A 21,861-nucleotide genomic window follows, 5' to 3' on the forward strand; every position below is an offset into this window, starting at 1 on the left:
CTCTGCTTATCCACACGATGTCCTCTCTGCCTAGAATGCCCTCTACACACCGTGTTTACCTGGTTGGAACTCAGTTTCTTGATGAGGAGTGCCTCTGTGACAACATCTGTGCTGGGCTCATCTTCCTTGAGCGCACAGTGCCCACTGAGCATCCTCCTGGGACTCTTCCTCACCCTGGGTTTCTCTTCTGTCTCTACCAGAGGTGCCTAGTTCTGGTGAAGGGCACTAGAGGTCAAAGTATGATGTCCTAGAGCCAGCACAGGCCCTGGGGTCATCTCTTCTGCCTTGCCTGCAGGGCACATCATGCCCAGTCCCTCCACAGCAGAAAAGAATGCTGGGCATTGGAATGCCTTCCCCTCTCGTTAGCCTTTTGCACTCAATAAATGCTTGTTTTGTTGGACAACTTCAGCAGCCTCCTTCACTAGCATGCTTGAAGAGAGGTTGTCAGAGCAGCAGCCTCCCTCTCTAATTTCCAGGGTGTTTAGGCTGAGAGCCCTTCCATGTCTCTGTTACTTGCAATTCTAGTAAGGATTTGCTCTCTCCCCACCCAGCTTCAGGATATGTGATCTCCAGAGGTACGAAGGATAGGCAAAGAAGAATGACCCTTAATGTATTGCCCCTGTATCTTTGCCAAGGACATTTCTTTTTCCCAAAGTCTGTTTTTGCTCTCCACGTGGCCAAATTCTTCCCATCCCCCTAGCTCTTATCCCACCTCTTCCACAAAGTCTTCTTAAGAAGATCCTTCAGGGGAAAGCAATTTCTTCCTCCCAGAGCCCCTGGCCTGAACCTCCTGCCACTGACCATCCCAGGTATGTCTGTGTCTATCCTTTTCCCCTGGGCCATGTCAGTCCAGGGTCCACGGCTGATGCTTCTGTAGTCCTCGCTCAGCCTGGCCTGCTCTTGGCAAGTGCTGAATTTGCAATAGATGTTTCCCAAATGAACAAATGAACAGGACTATTTCTTGTTTGTCTCAGAGGGAGGTGTCTCAGTTTTTCTCTCATCCACTGCTTGGAGCTTTCTTCTCCAGGGTTCTAATGAACCTGAAGGCGATTTGTCACTAGTTACTGGAAACTAGATGCTGTGGCCAGCAAAAGAAAAACAGGTGTTAAATTATCTGCTTGGTATACTGAGCAGACTGGAATTACTTTTGCACAGCAGCTCTGTCAGGTCCCAGGACACTGATACTCTACAGGCAAAGCTTCCAAAACAGAGTAAGCAAGATGGGCCATTGGAATAAGAGAAGAAAATCTTGCAACTTTACTTACTTGTATTTTTAAAAAATCTTATTTTACTTAGCTTTCTATTTTTGAAATGTGTTTTATAAGACACATCATATACTGGTAGAGTAGTGTGGCTTATATACAATGTATATATTGTAACATACAATATAGATGTATTATATACAAGATATATATGATATATATGACCTATATTATATACAACACACATACATATATGATGTGTGTTCTTTATAGTACATAGATGTATTATATGTGTTATATATATAATACATGTTATATATAATACAGTAGTGTGGCTGGTATAAAATGTGTATATTATAACATATAATATAAATGTATTATATATATAACATGTTATATATACATGTTATATATATAATACATTTATATGTTATATATATTACATTTGTTATATATATACAAATATATATATTTTATTATAGATTGTCATTTCTAGGAAGTAAGGACTGGGATAAGCAATTTATCCCAGTTATATATATACAAATGTTATATATAATACATTTATATTATATGTTATAATATATACATTTTATACCAGCCACACTACTGTACCAGTATATGGTGTGTCCTATGTGATGGGTCTCACTATGTTGCCCAGGGTGGACTTGAATTGCCCTCAAGTGATCCTCCATCCATATAACATATATAATATATGTATATATAACATATATAACCTACATATTATATATAATATATAACATATACACACGTTTATATGTGTACATCTTGAGGGTGCATTGTAAATCTTTACTGGTAGAGTTTTGTAAACATATGGGGATCCCATTCCCCTGGGAATCCCCAGGTCCTAGGACACGGCAGGCATTTGCAAATACGTGTGGCTGAACTCATACTGATTTAAATGGATATTATTGGATACTAATGGATACTATTGGAGAATCTTTTAAAGTTTTAAACTTGGCTTTGATTTGGTCCTCAGTGATTTACTTCTAAATGGTATACCTAGAGAACCCTGGTGCAGCAAATAAACAAGAATAGTCAGCCCTCTGTATCCATAGGTTCCACATCCATGAATTCAGTCAACAGCAGATGAAAAGTATTTGGAGAAAAGAAAAATGGATGGCTGCCTCTGCACTGAGCATGTGCAGACTTGTTTCTCGTCATTATTTCCTAAACAATATAGTATTACAACTATTTACACAGCATTTGCATTGTGTCGGGTATTATGGGTAATCCAGAGATGATTTAAAGCATATGGGAGAATACGTGTAGGTTACATGCAAATACAGCACCGTTTCATATCACGGATTCGAGCGTCCATTGATTTTGGTATCCGAGTGAGATCCTGGAACCAATCCCACACAGATACCAAAAAACAACTGTATGTGCCTACTGTATACCGGGTTCTAAGATAGGAACTGGAGTAATGAAATTAAAATAAAAAATTTTTGGCTGGGCGTGGTGGCTTATGCCTGTAATCCCAGCACTTTGGGAGGCCAAGGTGGGCGGATCACCTCAGGTTGGGAGTTCAAGACCAGCTTGATCAACATGGTGAAACCCCCATCTCTACTAAAAATACAAAATTAGCCGGGTGTGGTAGCACATGCCTGCAATCCCAGCTACTCAGGAGGCTGTGGCAAGAGAATCACTTGTACTTGGGAGGCAGAGGTTGCGGTGAGCAGAGATTGCGCCATTGCACTCCAGCCTGGGCAACAAGAGCAAAACTCTGTCTCAAAAAAAAAAAAAAAAAAAAAAAAAAATTTAGACATGGGAGTCTCACTGTGTTGTCCAGGCTAGGCTTGAACTCCTAGCCTCAAATGACCCTCCCACCTCAGCCTCCCGAGTAGTTGGGACTACAGATGCATGCCACCATGCCCAACTTGTAGTGATAAATTTGAGGTCCTTCACCTCAAGTTATGTATATTCCTTTTTTTCAAAAACAAACAAAAATGACTAAACAAGAAATTTTTGTAATGTAAATTTTCAAACAGATTTCAAAAAAGAGAACAGTAGATCACGAACTCCGTGTACTCATTACCCAGCTTCAGCAGCTATCAGCCCTTTCTCTTCGGTGGGGGTCTTTGGAAACAAGTCCCAGGCCTCGTATCATCTCCTCTGCAAGAGCTCCGATGCGCACAGCCTTTTAGAGAGAGGCAGACTTCTCAACAAATGCCGTTGTGTTGCAGGAGCTGTGCCCCACTGGCAAGACCTGGGCCTAGCGCTAGTCCGGAGGGATCACTACTCCCTGGGGAAAGTAGAGAGAGGTCAGGAATGATTTTTATATCGAGGGCGTCTAGGCTGAGTCACTAGGCTTAACTTCTAGGCTCCTGTGTTGAAATTTCAGAACTACAGAGGTGACCTGCCAGATAAGGACTGAATATGAGAGGAAGACACACCTATTGGAGGAGACTGCAGGTGTCCACAGAACATAGATGGAGCACTTATAGCTCTCACAGTCCGCCTCCCTTTTCCCACAATGGGGAAACTGAGGCTCAGAAAGCTGAGGCCTCCTCCCCACAGTTGCACAACTGGAGATCGGCAGGGCGGAATGGGGCTGGGCCCAGGTTCCTCCCTCTGCCTCCCCTCAGCATAGGGGGGAACCCCGTCTGTGCCAGGCTGGGCTTGCCTTTTTCACACACCCAGGTTTCTGTCACCGGGAAAAGCATATGCTGATCGCCCAACAGGCTCTGGGCTGCGGGCGCCCCTCTGCCCCCCAGCAGCTTCTGGAGGGGGCCAGCGGCCTGTAGCCCCCGAGTCATCACGGGAGACATGTGACTTCTTCTTTCTTCCTGTACAAGTTGAACACTTGCCACCCTGCTGTCTGTTTTTCCTTGCTAAGGTTCAGTTCTAATTATGTTGATTTTCTTCATCCCACCCCCTCCTGGAAGCTTATTAGGTTGAATATTTTTATTTATTATCATTTCGCCCAACTCCTGCCAGCATTTCCAATTACTCTCCCCGCTTCCTTGTAATTGTCTTTCTGTAATGGCTCTGAAACAATTGCGCTAAATGAGGTGTCTCCTGGAAGATGAGAGTCTCACTTCATTAAAGGCTAATGTATTCTCAGCTCCAGCTCTGTGGGGCTAGCTTGGAAGGAAGACATTTAAACAGCTTCTTTTATTTTATAGGGAGCAACTTTTCAGCGACAAAGATGTCTGTGGGGTGTATGTGTATGTGTGTGCGTTGCCTGGATTTTAATTTAAAGAAAGTTTATGAAATAATGTAAGTCCCTTTATTGATGAGACTGTTCTCAGCGAGCTGAGATCTACACAGAGGGGGTGTAGGGGAGAAGGAGGGGAAGGGGCAGTCGATTCTGAGGTCCGCCTGCCTTTCTGCTGTTTCCCAACCCATCCTCTCTTGCTCTGTTCCTGCTGGCTCAACCCCCAAATGGATTCATGCCTCCATCCTGTGTCTCTACCTCCTCATTATATGCTCAGATTCCACTGTGGTGATGGCCTCAATGATGTGTTATTTTGTATCAGTCAAGTTTTTTTTAGTTTGTATATCCTATCTCTTCATTGTTCATTCATTTGTTCTACTGTCATTCATTCAACACCTGCCCATTGCCCACTCTGTTCAGGCGTTATTCAGGTTAGAGACATGCCTTTTGGAGCTTATAGAACAGTGGCAAATAGACAGAGCTAACAGTAAGCAGGCACCTCTAGCACAATATGTTAAGTGCCTCCAACAGGCAAGGCCACAGCACTCTTCAAGCAGTAAGGAGGGCACCTCGTGAAACCTTGTGGGATCAGGGCTGATACCTGAAGTGGCCAGGGAATGAGTGGAGGGACTCCAGGCAGAGGGAGCTTCGTGAATCATGTCCTGGTAGCCAGAGAGGGCTTGGCTGATGAGGTGAAATGCAAAACTTTCCACCTGTCAGGAGCATCCTGTGGGACAAAGGCTGGGGGAAAGCTGGGGCTGGAGACTCTGGAGGGTCTTGAAGGACGTGGAAGAGTTTTAAGCGGGAGATTGATCTGGCCAGATCTGTGTTTTGGAAAAGAGAACCCTGCTTCAATATGTGGAATAGATTGGAGGAAGGCAAAAAAGAAACGAGGCACGGAGACCTCGCAGGAAGCTGCTGCCAGAGGTTATGATGACCCACCTGAAGCCGGAGGCAGTGGAGAGAGAGACCTGTGTACCTGTATGAGATGTTTCAGATGGAAAAATGGCAGGCTCACAAAGGGGAGTGGCGGGAGGGAGAGGGGCACCAAGGATGGGCTCTAGGTTTCTGACTTGGGCAGCTGGTGAATGTTGAGTGGTGGGGTCCTGAAAACAAGGACAAGGTGTGGTACCCAATGAGAGGTCGTTGTAGCTCCCCCAGGCTGTGGGATGACCAGGCACAAATCCCAGCAGACATTGCCCACCTCGGTCACTGTCACCACAGGACCTCTACCAACCCGACCTTTGGGTTGCAGGTGGCATCAGCTCACTCCTTCAGAGCGTAGTAGACAGCTGCATCTGTCGAGTTCTTAAAAGCACCTGGATGCTGTCAGCTGTCAGCTGAGCAGGTCACCGATTGGCTCCAACTTCTGTCCCAGGCAACACAACTCATACCAAGGGCTTCGGGTGTTCACCAGCAGCTCCCAGGGACAAAGGCTACCTCTTCTAAGGGAGTTGTCATTGCACAGTCAAGAACGAGTAGGGAGGCCCTTCCTGGTATGTTTGGGTTGGAAGTGAAGAATTTAAGTACAACCGAAAATATCTTTATGCTTCTGAGGCATTTGCTTAGGGTCCCTGGAAGCTTGCCCGCACCATTGGTGGTGATAGCAATAAAAATTGTAATAAAACTTTCCACATTTATCAGGGCCTACTCTTGTCCCAGACACTCTTTGAAGCACTTGCATGATAGCCTTCCAGTCCTATCACGTAGATATTATCATTTTCTCTGTCATAAAGAGGAGGGAACAGAGGCAAAACAGGGAGAAGTACACAGGCTACTGGGCCTGCCCTGTGGCAGTTGCCTTCTCAGAATGAAAGAAGGAAGGAGAGAATCCTGCTGGCAGAGCGTGTTTGGGTGTGAGTGAGGAGGAGAGGAGGGTGGCTTGGCCCTGCCCTCCGCTTGCTGTTAGCTGCTCCTCATGCGCACGTGTCCTTCAGGGTCCTATGCAAATGCCACCGATGGCCCCAGGCGGACCTAGGACTTCCTTCCTCCCTGGTTCCCAGACTTTGTACATTTCTCAGTGATAGCTCCGCTGATTTGTCATGATTCCTTGGCATGGCTGTCACCTCATTTCTACCTTGGGTTTCCCCAAGGAAGGATGCTGGCTCACTCCTCTCTATCCTTGGCACCCAGCACAGAGCCTGGCACCCAGTGGGCTTTCTATGAATAAATAAATGCTATTAGGGAGGCCAGGATGCTCAGGAGGGACGCTGGAGGTCGGAGTCAAAGAGGACCCCCTGGTTCCCTTCATCACAGGAGCAGCAAGGCGTCTAGATATGCCCCCGATTGGACTCAGCTCTTCCCAGGGGCCCACTTGGTAATAAGGGGCAGTTGTCAGGAACACAAATCTCTCGTTGCACTCTGGGGAAGTGTGGGGGTTGGGATAAGTGCTCCTCCTGGGTGGGAGCATCGAAGGAAGCCGCGTCTGGCTGGATGTTTATCCTGATGAGGTGCTTATGTAACACCAGGCTTCCTCCGGCTCCCAGGGACTGAAGAGCGCACACACCAAGGAAACAAACAAATGGAGATGCGAACCACTTGTGCCATTAGACAACTGAAGGGAAGAGGTGTACACATCTGACGTCCTCAGCAAAAATTTAGCACCAGGGCAATTTCCAAACCACTTTTTACAAAGAAAAAAATGTCTCTTTTATATTCCAAGTGTAAAAACTCACCAATGGCTTCCATGTCCCTGAATCTCAGATGCTGCACTGATGGCCATTTGCCAGGGCTGCAAAGGGTAAATGGGGTTCCTGGAGGTTCTACCCACACCACCTCCCTGCCAAGGGGCTGGTGCCACCTCCTCAGCAGCTCCCTCCTCACCCAGTGGGATCAGCCTGAGGTCAGCGAGGGGAGGAAAAAAAGGGAACGCAGTCCCAGGTCTGAACCAGGAGTCCTGGTCTTGAGATCTGGTCACTAAATGGCTGTGTGACCTTGGGCAAGTGGCTTACCCATTCGGAGCCTCAGTTTCACATCTGCACAATGAAGAGAACAATCAGTTCTGACCCGCCTAACTCACTGGCTTGTTTTGAATACCTGTACCCTGCACAGGTTGTGTAGGGGATCACAACCGCATTGTGACACTGCCTGTCATCCAAGCTGGGTCACAGCTGAGCCCCAGGTACAGGTGAGTAACATGGCGTCCCCTGCCTGCTCTAGCCAACCTTCTTTTCCTCCCGCTCCAGAGCTGAGCCCTGTTCCCGCCTCACCTTCCGTAACACTCATGACAGTGTCCAGCTGAATTCTAAGTCTGAGGTTCCAAGGGGCTCTTGGAAACAGCAGATGGGGATGGAAAGTGGCCTGCACACTGCTGAACAGTGGATGGTTTAGGGTAAGAAGTCTTAGAATCCTGGAATGGATCTAAATGGAAAATCACTTTACTCACCTCCTAAACATGTGCTAAAGACCTACCACACACCGGCATTGTGCTAGACATTGAGGATGCAACAGTGAATGATACACAGCCCCTGTCCTTTCAGAGTTTGCTGTCTAGCAAGTATTCCAGATTAATGCCCATTTACCACCATTTTATAGATGAAAAAATAAGGCTGCCCAGAAGGCAAAGTGACTATCCTGGCCACCTGGCTGGTTCGTGGCTTTAGCAGGATCAAACATCTGCATTGTGAAGATGAAACGAGTGAACGCACACCCAGGGCTCAGAGCTGTGCCTGGACCCACCCAGTGAGTGTTCTCTACGTGTTTCCATTGTTCTCTATGTATTTCCATGACATCTCCAGACTCCAGGAGCATTTCCGTGATGCCACAAGACCCCTCGTTGCCCTGAGCTCCAGCCTCACTCATATCATGAAGCTGGGCATTTGAGATGAGCCCAGCCCACCCCCAGGATGAGACTGACAAAGGCAGGACAGGGATGACAGTGGGTCCTGAGGCCCTTGACCCTGGCTCTTATGGGAGCAACCTGGGCATTTTGTTCTTTCACTCAATCAATGCTTATGGAGAGCTTGTCCCATGCCAGGCACTGGGGCTACAGTGCTGAATGGCACCAACAAGGCCCCGGCCCTCAAGGAATTTCTGTATTAGTGGGGAAAGGGATTGGATAATCAACTATAAATAAACAAATGAACCAGATATTTTCAGAATGAGACAAGAGCTGTCCAAGTCACATTCAGGGTGACTGACTAGAGAGTAACAGGGTGGTTGTTTGAAGGTGGTGGGGGGTAAGGTGGGGGACAGGCTTTGTGCATTTCTGGAAGTCGCCCTGCCAAATGAGCATGGTTCTGGAGAGACTCTGCCCAGCACCAACACACCAGTCTCCCAAGCTCAGCATTCCAAATAAAGGTAATCAATACTGAGACAGTCTCTACCCTTCCCAGCCCCTGGCCCACAGCTAGAAGTCATGCATCTAGTGCAGGCTACCTCAGTTTTCACCAGTATCCCCTTGGAGGGCTCCATGGCCTCCTTTCATCAAAATGTGGAATCACGAGTAAAAGAAATAGAGAAAGACCAGGACTGTTCCTCTGATGCTCCTCGGGCCTGAGTTCTCCAATCTCAGGAAATGAGGGAACATAGCCTGCTGGGAAGATGGTGGGGATGGACTCCAGGCTGATTCCCAGAACGTCAGGGTGAAACTTCCAGAACTGAGAAGCCACAGAAAATATTTTATTCCAGGGCAATGGCAACAGCTGGGGAACTACAACAGCCTCCCCATTCCATGAGCAGGGGAAGAGCCAAAACACAGTTTCCAAGGCACTTCAGGGCCCAACTTAACAAAGCCAGGAGCCTGCCTAGGACATCAGTCAAGCAGAGATAAAAAGGGGGCTTCCGGGACTGAGTTTCTGTGTATGGGTTGCCCGCTGAGTCTGTCTCTTCAGAAGTGCATCAGAAGCACCTTTAGAAGAGACATTTGACTCAGAATGAAGTGTCCTCCTTCCTCTGGGACTGTTCCCCACCACCCTAAACCCTGGGCAGGCATCTCAGGTGAAAATCGGGAAGAAGGGAGGCTTTCCTGACCAGGTAGTACCCACTGTGTGCATTTGGGGGGAGGGGAGGGCACCCAGACTCCATCCAGAGAGTACCTGGTGCCACTAAGCCAGTGCTGGGGTTGCCAGGCCCCAGGTTCCCACTTATCTCTGGGGATTGGTGGTCCGCGGTGCCTCCCCTGCCAGTCCTTATCCTTGAGCCCCTGATCCTCAGAGCTCCCTTTTGTTCACCAACCCACTGACTTGGCAGCCCCCGAGAGACCATTTTTTTTCCGGATAGCCACTTCCTGGTTTCTCAGCAGATCAGTCCTGCTGCTCTTCTCTGGCTCAGCTGCTGTAGTGGCTGCAGATTTCTTAGTAATGATCTTCCTCCAGGAGCAGGGGAGAGAGAAGCTGCTGCTTCCACTGCAGCGCCTCTGTCTCGGCTGCCAACATCAAAGCTTTCCTTGTGGCTTTGGTAGAATGTTGAGAATTGCGAGATAATTAAGTTGCATTTCTGTGCATTGTTTACTGTTGTTCTCAACCAATCACTATTCCATAGGGGCTAATCTGTGTAGGGTTTGCTTTTTTTGTTGTTGTTGTTTTTTTTTTTTTCTTTGCAGTGCTTGTTTGTACCACATTCTTCATTATGCTTCAGTTACAATTTTAATTTTACTATTATTAAATCTTCCCCAAAGCTGTACTATTCTGCGCCTCTGAGCTGGAATTCCTGATTTGGGGACTGTTTGCATCTGGGCCTGTTCACAAATGATTGTTCTTGTTTACAAAAGAATATACATTAAAACTCAACACTAGAGGAATCCCTGCTCCCTTCCCTCCTCGCTGTCCCCGCTGGCTCACCTGCTCTTAGTTGGTAGGGGAGAGGGGAGAGGGGAGAGGGGAAGCAGGAACCATCTGGTACTTTCTGAGATTATGCTGTTGAAAGAACATCTTCATGGCCTCCAATGGTCAAACCAGCCTCCAGTGGCCAAAGAAGTCGAGTGCAGGGTCCGGCCAGTGAGCTGGAGGCTGTTTTCAAGGCCTGCCCGATCCCAATAGGATACCTCCATGTTTATTCCAGCAATGGTTAGGAGTACGGGCTTCGCAATCAAACAAATCTGGATTTGAAATCCAACTTCTTCACTTACTAAGAATCTGACATTGGGCAGTTAGTAACTTCTCTCAGCCTCAGTTTTCCCGCTGTAAAAATGAAGAAGCAGCAGCTGATTATCCTGCCCACAGGTAAGGATGAAAAGGGATGACATTTTAGAATAGTACCTGCCATATGGCAAGGACTTAGTAAAGGGTAGGTAAATTTAGGTTGCCGTTTTCATCATCATTGTCTCTCTAGCATTCTGTCTCCTGTCTGTTTTGCTTCCATTTTGCTGCCCCTCTGAAGCTTGTCTGCTCACTTAGGCTTTGCATGAGAGGCTCAGGCCTGCCTCTGGTCTCATCACTAAGCCAGTGGTGTGGAGTAGGAAGCACTTTCAGTGACTGTTAATGGCAGGGATTTGTTAACCTGCTTCCCAAGAAGGAAAAGTGGCAGGCTTCAGGGCACCTGAGCTCGCAGAAAGAATTCAGCCCTGCCGCAGTTGAAGATGGCCATCCCTGGGGTTTTAGGACCCCAGAGCCAGCTGCCAGCCCCCTACTGCCTTATTGTCAGGCCCCAACCCTGGTAGAACCAGGGCAGCCAGTCACCAAAGCTTTTTCCTGCCACTCCCACCCCAGCACCCCTGCAACCTCAGCTTCCTCGTAGACTTTCCTTAGCTTCTTTCTTCCTGTCACCCTGTCCCCTCAAGCACCACACACATACTAAAACCATAACTTTTTCCCCCTCTTTCCCATTATCTCTAACCCATATACTCCGGGAAGTTTAATTTGTTCTCGGTAGTAATCACCATTAACTAGAAATTGTCTTTCTCTGTGTAAACACGTCATTAGTGAAGCTGGTTTTCTGCAGGGTCCAGATTTCATTTTTATTAAAATGAAACACTTTCAGGCGCCTCACTGTGTCCAAGGAAAGAGAGTATAATTTTAACCCATTGGGTTGGCCACAGATAATTGGGCTGGCATTTGATTGGACGATTAGGGAAATATCTTCTTTGCATGCAGTATAATTTGCATTTTTTTCCCACTTATATGAAGCTAAGTCATGCTTTCGTACACAGGCAGTTTTAATGAGCATTATAAATCCTAATGAATATATTTTCATGTTCATTTTATTGGCTTGTTTTTATTACTAGAGGTCTGAAAAACAGGGCCAGAGAGGGAGCTGCAGAGGAAATGGCAGGGGAGAGAAGCACTGTGGCCCTCCTGCCCCCTCCCCTGCTGCTGCCCTGGCTGCCAGAGGGTGGATGACTGGCAGGGTGGGGTCACCCAAGTCCTCTTTAACCCAAACCAGAAGTTGCTGTGGGTCCTCTGGGGATGCAGAGAACATGTCTCTTGCCTTGGGGCCAGAGGAGCTCCTGCTGCAGCCTCAGTCTCAGCTACAACAGTGACAGAAGCCGTGAAAACAGCAAACCCTAGTTCATCGTGGTCTGCCATGGAAGAGGGAGTGAAGTATTTCTGCATAGTGTCGGACATGTACTAGGATCTCAATGCAGGTTAATCAAATGGAATCTGATTGAATTCTTCTTCACAAGGAGCCAGCCACCAAATCCAGAGTATTCATTCTCGATCATGACACTGAAAGGCAATTAACAAGTGTACAGAGCATGAATTTTTCCTGGATGATTCAGGAGGTTCTTCAAAATCCAGGGTCTTTACACATCATTGTGAGTATCAATTCTAGGTCCCAGAGTTTTGCTTATCTTTAAAATGAGAGAATACATTCATTCATGCATTCATTCATTCATTCATTCACTCATTTAAGACGCATGTTGGATACCCACTATGTTCTAGACACTGAGCCAGGACATGTATAAGGTAATCCCTGAGATTTCTGCCAGCTCTGACAATTTTTTTTTAATTCTGTAATAAGTGACCAATAAAGTGAGATTTTTGTTCCAGCTTGTGGCTCTGGTTCTAAAATCACTCCCTGAGTGATTTTAGACTTGGGTCTCTTTCCATTAGTCACCCTAAGTACCTCAGTTGTACCCTGGCCCCCCTGCATATCAGCAGTCCCAGGCATCTACACCAATGAGGCCTTTTGTCCCTGCTCCCCACACTGAGGCTGACCTGTGGACTTCTGCGTGGCCCTTTACCTTTGCCTTCAGCTGAAGGGCATCCTTGGCTTGTCTTCCTTTGGGATCCTGGGAATGGCCCACCTGTCTTGGCTTTGAAGGCCTGGTCCACACTGGGCCGTGGACTCTGCTATGGGCAGGCTGGCAGGGGGTCTGCTATGGCTCACACGTTGTCTGCTGACTGACCTACTGTGCCTCACCACACACCCTGTTTTCTGTTGACCGTCCCAACCCCATCCTAACTCTCCCATCCCACCCCCATTCTTTTTTTTTTAATTCTTCATTTTTATTTTTTCACTTTTATTATTTATTTATTTTTTTTTTTTGAGACGGAGTCTTGCTCTGTCGCCTGGGCTGGAGTGCAGTGGCGCAATCTCGGCTCACTGCAAGCTCTGCCTCCCAGGTTCACGCCATTCTCCTGCCTCAGCCTCCCGAGTAGTTGGGACTACAGGCAGCCACCACCACGCCTGGCTAATTTTTCTGTATTTTCAGTAGAGAAGGGGTCTCAATCTCCTGACCTCGTGATCCACCCGCCTCGGCCTCCGAAAGTGCTGGGATTACAGGCGTGAGCCACTGCACCCAGCCTAATTCTTTTTTTTAAAAAAAGAGACAGGGCTCTGCTCTGTTGCCCAATCTGGAGCACAGTGGCACAATCACAGCTCATTATACCCTCCAGCTTCTGGGCTCAAGTGATCCTCCTGCCTCAGCCTCCCTGACAAGGACTACAAGCCCATCACCATGCCCGGCTAGTTTTTCTTTGTTTGTTTTTTCTAGAGATAGGGTCTTGCTATGTTGCTCAGGCTGGTCTTGAATTCCTGGCCTCAAGTGATCCTCCAGCCTCAGCCTCCCAAAGTGCTGGGATTATAGGTGTGAATCATCATGCCTGGCCCAATTTTTGTTTTATGGGTTTTTGTTTGTTTTGTGAGACGAAGTCTTACTCTGTCACCCAGGCTGGAGTGCCGTGGCACAATCTCAGCTCACTGCAAGCTCCACCTCCCAGGTTCAAGCGATGCTCCTGCCTCAGCCTCCTAAGTATCTCCTAATGATCCTCCAGCCTCAGCCTCCTAATATCTTCTTTGCATGCTGTATAATGTGCATTTTTTCCCCACTTGTATGAAGCTAAGTCAGGCTTCTACAGGCACATGCCACCACATCCAGCTAATTTTTGTATTTTTAGTAGAGATGGGGTTTCACCATGTTGGCCAGGATGGTCTCGATCTCCTGACCTCGTGATCCGCCCATCTCAGCCTCCCAAAGTGCTGGGATTACAGGCGTGAGCCACCGTGCCCAGCCTGTTTTATGTTTTTTTAAATTGGAAAGGTGTTTGATGCTCACATAGGTTGGGAGTTTTGAGGATATTTCAGAAGTTAATTCAAGTAAAGACGAGTTCAGTTGCCTTTGCCACCATCTCTTCAAAATGGCAGCTCAGTGCTTGGGGGTAACATCTCCCCAGGAGCTGCAGGTTTTCATCAGTTGCATGTGGTAGGTCAGTCCCGTTTTCCTTTAAGACTATATCTTCTGCCACCCCCACCCTTCCATGCACACACACACACACACACACACACACACACACGGCTGAGGACGTCTCACTGTGGCCTTCAGGACAAGTTTACGTTTTCCTACTGTACAAGAGATGTTTACTGAACAAACACCACATGCTAGATTCTGTGAGAAACAGGAGAAACTAGCAAAGAGGCCTTATGGAGAAGTGGGAAGGAAGCTGGCCCACAGTGGAAGGCCTTGGTGAATTTCTGACTTTGCTACTTTCTGCTTTGTAGCCTCGAGTAAGCATTTCGCCTTCCTGGGCCACTTTTTCCCCATCTATAAAATGATAATAATAATTACCTATGGCACAGTAGGTGATAGGGATTTAAATGAGATACTGATTGTGCTAACGACCTGGAAACTGTACATACTGGTCATTTCTCAGGTGGAATGTGACCAAGTTCCAAGGCGATTTGGATCGTGGGTCCTGGGTTATAGCCTATGTCTTGTCTTGGAAGGGCTGGAGAGGGGGTAAAGGGATGTTTGCTGTCAGGATGGGATGTTGCTGCCTCCTGGAGTCAGATATTTATGTTATCTGTCTTTTCCAAAGAGGAGAAACAGAGAAAGGGCTCTGGCTGGAGTTCACCGCTGGGATGATTTCGTAGATCTGGTTTCAGCCTCACCACCACAGAAGACCATGATCGCAAAGTGAGTGTCTGCACTTTGCCTTAAGAAATGAGCTCAAGTTGAGGCAATGTGCAATTCAGGCTGCCCTGCGGCTAAGCACTGATCTGTCTCTGTTGCATGTGGTAGATCAGCCCTGTCTGCCTCTGAGACTGCAAACTTCTGGACAGGGGTCCTTGTGGAGACTTCTTCCTCATGCTCCCACCACACTCACAGTGGTAGGCTCAGGGTTGGTCGTTTGTTCAAGAACTGCCTTTCAGTGACCTCAATGGCCAGAAGCAGGAGCACCAGTGATACTCTCAGCAGGGCATCTCACCCCCAAGTCAAGGCTAAGTGTCTGCAACTAACCAGCTGGTCTTGCTCAGAAGGGAGAGCATGGCCAGAGGGAGCAGAGCATCATCTCCAATGCCGCTCTTTCCAGTCTGCAAACATAATAGAATTAACTGGCCTGAGACACCAAATTTTTGTCAAAAAGGTGGTGTAAGTGCAAAAGCAATCTGCTGGCCCGTTGCAGAGCCAGGTCTTAAATTACAGAGTGTAATGGTGTTGGCACATTCCGAACTGTTCCCGGAGTCCCTTGGCATCCCTGGAGCCAAGGCTTCACAGAGAGAGCAACTTCCCAACAGCCCAGGAGGGCGCGGGGAGATGCAGAGCAGCCCTCCAGTCCCCTGCAACCAACTATTTTAGGGCAGCTGGAGGGGAAGAGCACTAAGAAGGGTGTTAATTCGTGACGAGCCATGGTGGGGCTCTGGAGGGGAGAAGTGGGCCCACCTGCTCACAAGACGCCTTTGGTGTCAGATCCAGCTCTAGATGAGGAAGGGCTGAAGAGTAGGGGCCAGACAGTGGCGCAGTGGAGGCGGCGGGGGGTTCTTTCCGCAGCTGCGTCTCCCCTTGGGCCGGAAGGAGTGATGACTCTGGAGAGGTGGGGATGAGGGTCAGAACAGACCATGAGGAATGAAAGGAAGCTTGTGTTCTGGCAGCCACGCGTGAGGATGGAGGACTGGTCAGGCACTCAGGGAGGGTAGTGCTATCTCATCTCTCTGACTGAGGGGGTGTTTGCTTAGCGTCCCATTGCAGATTAGCCCACCTGAGTCTAGAAGTGCCACATCATGGTGGGAGGCAGGCTGGTGTGTTTGTGCTAGGCCACTCAGGGAGCTTGAGGCATTGTGGGATGGCAGGAGATGCCTCCCAGAAACAGACTGTAATACCCACTCCACCTTTGCCCTGCTCCCCCAAGCAGCCCTCCCACCCTTCCTCCCTCCTTCTCCTTTCTGATGCAATCCTCTCTCTGCCCCACAGGCTTTGTGCTGGGAGGGGCTCGGAGCTCGCTGGGGGAGGGAGGTGATCTTATCCTTTCTTTCCACTCATTCTGGGCACCTCATCACCTCTCTTTTTTCTTTCTCTAACTTTCTCTGCCTCTCCTTACCTCTGTTTCCCTCTCCCACACGTACCCTCCTGCTCCCCGACTCACACACCCTCCTCTTCCTCTCTACGTATTCCTCTTTCTATTTCTATGATCTGTTTCCTGGTGCTCCTTTTGTTCAGTCATCAGTGCCCTGCCGCCCTCCCTGAGGTTGTGTCAGGAGTGATGCTGGTTAAATGCTGCTGTCTGCACTGGGCAGGCTCTGTAGTGTGTGCTGAATTGCTGCAGGGAGGGCCAAGAGCACAGCACAGAGGGCCTGAACCAGTGGTGTGGCACTTCTAGACTCAGCTGGGTGCCAACCCCAGCTCTAGCATGCCCTGATTGTGTGACTGGGGAACAATTCCTATTTTTCCTTGGGCCTCAGTTTCCCCAGAAGTGCAATGGGGAGGACATTGCCCTACCCTTCAAGGACGTGCCTTGGTTCATAAAGGAGACCTCCTCTCTCTAGAGCCAACCTCCCCTACTCCACCCCACCCCACCCCCATCCTACCCCACCCCCCTCCTGCCAGGGCAGGCTCAGCCGCTCCCTTCCCGTCCATAGCAGTAGGGGAGGCCGCATGAGGAGGAGCGGGGTGGGAGCTAATGGAGGGGATCTGCTGGCGGGTCTAGTTTAGGCAAACAGCAGGGACTGCTGGCGACGGCTCCAGCCCCCACTCCCGCGGTAACAGCTGCAGTCCAGCTGCTGGCATCCCTGCTGGGGGAGCGTGCTAAACCTCTCCGGGGTCAGCTCTGTGGTATGTCGGTTTCCATAGCAACCAGCCAACGGGCCACTTTCTCAGAACAATTCCCCTACTCAGCCGGGTTCTGGACTTAGCTCAGCCCAAGGGCATGTGGCTGAGCAGCAGAGCGGGAGGGGGAGAGCTGCCGAGGGCCAGACTGGGCCCCACAGAACGTGGCTATCTCAGTCCGGTCTTCGCACGGAGGGCGTGGAGCCGAGGACGAGCCATGCAGACTCTTCCGGCGCTGGCTCTGCCTGGCCTCTCTCTGTGCCACGCCGACTCCACCGCCCGTCCACAGACTGCCCAGCTCGGCCCGGTTGGAAGAAGTGTCAGGTCTTTGTCTGAATCTGGAGAACAGCTGCATTGGCTGGGTTCAGGGCTGGGAGGACAAAGTCCTGGAATGGCGTATAAGGGGGTGCCGGGAGGGGCTTTTCCTGGCTTCCTTCTCTGCACCCTTCCATCTAGCTCTTGCAGGACCATGGGAATCCCAGTGATCCCAGGGGATAGGGGGCTAATCAGTCCTCCCCCACATTTAGAGGGTGGGAGAGGATCACCTTTCTCAAGCCCCTACCGGAGTTAACTCCCTGAATGTGAGCAGGTTGGTGCCATCCCTGACACTGTTAGGAAAAGGGTAGAGGTGAAGATCCATTCTGGGCGCTACAAGGGACCTCGATCCACTTTGTGGATAAGGAACCGGGACCCAGTGGAAAATGGATTGCCTGGGGGCCAGGGTGGGTAGGGGGCAGACGGTAGCTGCTTCCCAACCCCTCTCCTCTCCTGGGCTGAGCTCAGCATATGCTCCCAGGAAACTGGATGGTGCTAGAGCTCCTTCCCCAGATCCCTTGGAATGCAGCTCAGGCTATCATGGGCCTGGGGTCCTGGGGAGTTTGTCACTGGAAGGGATTTCATTTTCAGAAAGGAGCCATTTGCAAATTGGGAAACTGAGGTCAGGGATAGTGTCTCTTTAGGCCTAACAACTGCAGGATTCGATGTTGGGGCGGGGACTTGGCTTCCTGAGAGGTCATCTGGGTGGTCCCTGCTAAGACCTGGGAGGCATAAAGCGTTCTTGGGCGGGGTGGCGGGGGCGCTGCCCAGCTGTCTTGATCTTCTACTCTGTGAAATTATTCCTCCCTTTCAAGAGGCCTAGTTCTCCCTTCCCCACCCCCCACTCCATTTACCCCCATCCCCTGAAAAGGAGGAGACAGATGTCCTTTCTTCCACACATCACAGCTGCAGCCAGACACAATTTCTCTAAACCCTGGGAACAGGTGTGGAGTAGTTCTAAGTCCCCTAGGGATGTGGGGGACTCAAGAAGGCGGCCAATTTTAGAAGCTGCATGGGTTCCCATCCTCCCCTGGCCCCATCTGTGAAATGGGAGGACTGCTCTAGGTAAGCACTTCCTGGAGTGGGCTCTGTGGGGGTAAAGAAAGTCCCAAAGCTAAGCAAGCTTGGGAAAGGATGTGTGAACACCTTGTCTTTAAACAGTTACAGGACTTATGGCCGGGTGCGGTGACTTAAGCCTGTAATCCCAGCACTCTGGGAGGCCAAGGCGGGTGGATCACGAGGTCAGAAGATGGAGACCATCCTGGCTAACATGGTGAAACCCATCTCTACTAAATATACAAAAATTAGCCGGGCATGGTGGTGGGCGCCTGTAATCCCAGCTACTTGGGAGGCTGAGGCAGGAGAATAGTGTGAACCCGGCAGATGGAGCTTGCAGTGAGCCGAGATCGTGCCACTGCACTCCAGCCTGGGTGACAGAGGGAGACTCTGTCTCAAAAAAAAAAAAAAAAAAAGGAAGAAAGAAACAAACAAAACAAACAAAAAAGAGAGTTACAGGGCTCGTTACAAGTTTAAAGACTTTAACCTAGGGCTTCCTAGGCTAAAGGATGCTCACGCCAATTCCTGCGACACACTTGACCCACTCCTTCTTCGGTGGATGCATCCTTGACACTGTTCTCTGCCCCACGGCCTCCGCTGCCACCTCACCCTACTGGCTGCTCAGTTGTGCTTGGGTCTTCTCCATCCCAGACCTTCAGAGAGCCCGAGCAGAGGCGGGGCAGTGCAGGGCTGTCAACCGGGTTTCTGAGGGGACTAAGACCCTCAGCTCAGCCCCCACCCCAACGGTCCCCAGAGGGTTGCGGGTCATCTGTGGCTTTTCTGCTTCACAGGGTCAGGTAATGACTCTAGAGAAGGAGAGAAGAAAATTCTGGCCACCAAGGATCTCATCAGGACGATCCTGAAGTGGGAAGCTTACAGAGGAAAGGCGTTCCTCTCCTCCTCACCGTCTAAACTCTCAGAGAAGTCACACGTCACATTCCGCAACCCTCAAACTTCCCAAAGGCCCTGAGTGTGCATTCTGCCCGCCCATCAGGAGACAGCTGTGGTGTGATGGAAAACGTGTCAGCCATGGAGGAAACCTGGCCCCCCCAGATCCATAACTGGCCAGGTCTCTGCCCCGAGGCAGGTCACTTCACCCCTATGCACACTTACCAAATTTCTCGAAGCAAGGAATAGTTCCTTTCTCACTGGGTTCTCATCAGAGTTGAAGATAGGATAAATGTGACAACGGCTGGTATGGAAGAGTAGCTCAGAAAGCATGAGCAGAGAGGGATTCACCACCCCTCCCCAGCCAGAGGTAAGATTTCTCTGATTTTAGGAGGGAGAAAACTGAGGCTCAGACAAGTTAAGTCACTTGCCCAAGGTCACACAGCCGGTCACCCCCAGTCCTTTGCCGTTCCGCTTTGCATCATTTCCAGGAAGATGCCTTTGAGATGGGAGGCATCGCACTAACTTTTAGGGGCATTTAGCGAATGTGATGTCCTCGACTCTTGAACCGTTCATCCTCCCCGCTAGTAAAATGCCTGAGAGACAGAGGCTGGAAGACAGCCCTGCTTTTTTGAAGGGGCGGGGTTATGGATGTGTGGAGGCAGGAAGCGGGTATTAATTCTTGTGAAAATAGCTTTAAAAAAAAAAAAGTAGGCTTCTGCACTAAGACAGTCTCATTTCAGTTTGCAAAGAGCTCCTCCCAGTAAGAAGGGAGAACATTTTCTCCTTCTGGTTCCTGGCCACGCAGACCCTCGATAGGCCCTGCCACCATGTCCCTCTCACTCAATGTGTACAGCCACAGGATGCTGAGCTGCTGTCCCTCAGCCCTTTCCTTATAGCAGCAAAACCAATTCACATGCGAGGCCTGGAGATCAGGACAGGACTCACGGCTTCCTCCCTACTTCCCACCCAGGTTCTAAAGTCATTTTATTTAGCACAAGGAAATGAGGAAAGAACAGGGGAAAACGAGGAGAAAGAACAAGCGGGCCTATCGTGTCCTCCACATTGTGCTAGGGCCTTAGGAATGTGCCTTCGGCGAACACCGTATCTCCCTTTTGATTTTTCTGTGGGTGAGACGGAGGCTGTTTAGAGGCCATGGGAGGGAGGGGTTTTGTCCCTGCTGATTGCTCTCACCACGTCTGTTTCCGTCACCAGCCAAAGCATGGACCCTGATCGGTATCTCCATTTGGCTAACTCACCTTCTCTTCTGCTATCGCCTTTCCTCCCTCCATCATTTGAAAATGTCACAACCTGTGAGGTTGGGAAGCATAGGTAGATGTTTGGTCAAGCTGGAACAACAGTTCTACCAAACTCCTCCCCCTGTGCTCGTGTGTGTTCCTGTACTCACGTGGCTTTAAGTCCTGTCCTGGGATAGTGCTCGTATCTGGAGTGAATGGAAGGGTCAGGAAGGATGTGCTTGTCCTGGAGACTTGTAGGAGAGGAGCTATTATTGCAGCTGTTCCTCCTGAGCTCAGTCAGGTTTCCCCCTGCCTGGCTGGGCCGTCTCTTTCCTTGCCCTTTCAGTAAGAGGCTGTGGAATTATGTGAGGGAGAGGAAGAAGCTACTGCTTAGAGGGATTCTGCTCTCCAGGCCTTAAGTTGGGGCGCTTTCTAGCTCTGCTCTTCTCATTTAAAGGGATGGCCTGGCTCCAGCAGGTACCTGTAAGTAGAAACAACAGACAACCCCAAACATCTCCTAGCGCCAGACTGACAGCTCAGATTTCTACCACCGGCGAGGTTTCCTGCTCAGCTTTCTGACGCAGGGAGCCTGTGTGTGTGTGTATGCACGTGTGTATGTGCACGTGTTGTGCATGTGTGTGCATGTGTGTGTGTATGTGTGTGTGCATGTGTGTGTGTATGCACGTGTGTATGTGCACGTGTTGTGCATGTGTGTGCATGTGTGTATGTGTGTGTGCGTGTGTGTGTATGCACGTGTGTATGTGCACGTGTTGTGCATGTGTGTGCGTGTGTGTGTATGTGTGTGTGCATGTGTGTATGCACGTGTGTATGTGCACGTGTTGTGCATGTGTGTGCATGTGTGTGTGCGCATGTGTTGCGCATGTGTTGTGCATGTGTGCGCATGTGTGCGCATGTGTGTGCGCATGTGTGTGTATGTATGCACGTGTGTATGTGCACGTGTTGTGCATGTGTGCGCATGTGTGTGTATGTGTGTGTGTGTGTGTATATGCACGTGTGTATGTGCACGTGTTGTGCATGTGTGTGCGTGTGTGTATGCACGTGTGTATGTGCACGTGTTGTGCGTGTGTGCGCATGTGTGTGTGTGTATGTGTGTGTGTGTTTTCTCTGCTGATTTACAGGCTCTTTTTGGATTGGTAGATCTGTGAGGAAGAGTAGGACTGGAGTCAGGGAATTGGCTTCGATCAGAGGCCTGATGAGAACAAGGTGCTCATCAACACTATTTAGGAAGGTGTTTTGTACAGGAATTTGTGGCAAGTGATGGGAGGGTGGTAGGGTCTGAGAAGAAGGGGGAAAAATGCCACAGTATCTGACAACTTAAAACTCAGGGGGTCACAGAAATGTTGGGGCTTTGAGAAAACTTTACCAGTAACTCTCTGCTGAGGGTCTCTGGCCTGAGGTCACTGAGAATCTCAGAGGGAAAACAGGAGCGAGGACACAGCGGGCCCTCCTGGGAGCAGATGCGGTGCTTTGGCCCGCCTGCCCCTCCCTGCTCTCATCTCAGAAAACGGCAGCCCCCCACGCAGACAGGCCACTCGGAAACCA

General features: G+C 49.5%; 2 protein-coding genes across 8 annotated transcripts in view; one reads left to right on the forward strand and one right to left on the reverse strand.

The window, feature by feature from the left end:
• The window catches only part of HEPACAM (hepatic and glial cell adhesion molecule), a 543,784-nt gene that overhangs the window by 342,163 nt on the left and 179,760 nt on the right, over positions 1–21,861 (reverse strand). The gene's annotated exons all lie outside the window — the stretch shown is intronic.
• The window catches only part of PKNOX2 (PBX/knotted 1 homeobox 2), a 329,979-nt gene that overhangs the window by 142,448 nt on the left and 165,670 nt on the right, over positions 1–21,861 (forward strand). The gene's annotated exons all lie outside the window — the stretch shown is intronic.

The sequence above is a fragment of the Macaca thibetana genome, chromosome 14 (assembly GCF_024542745.1).
Source record: "Macaca thibetana thibetana isolate TM-01 chromosome 14, ASM2454274v1, whole genome shotgun sequence".
Lineage (NCBI taxonomy): Eukaryota > Metazoa > Chordata > Mammalia > Primates > Cercopithecidae > Macaca > Macaca thibetana.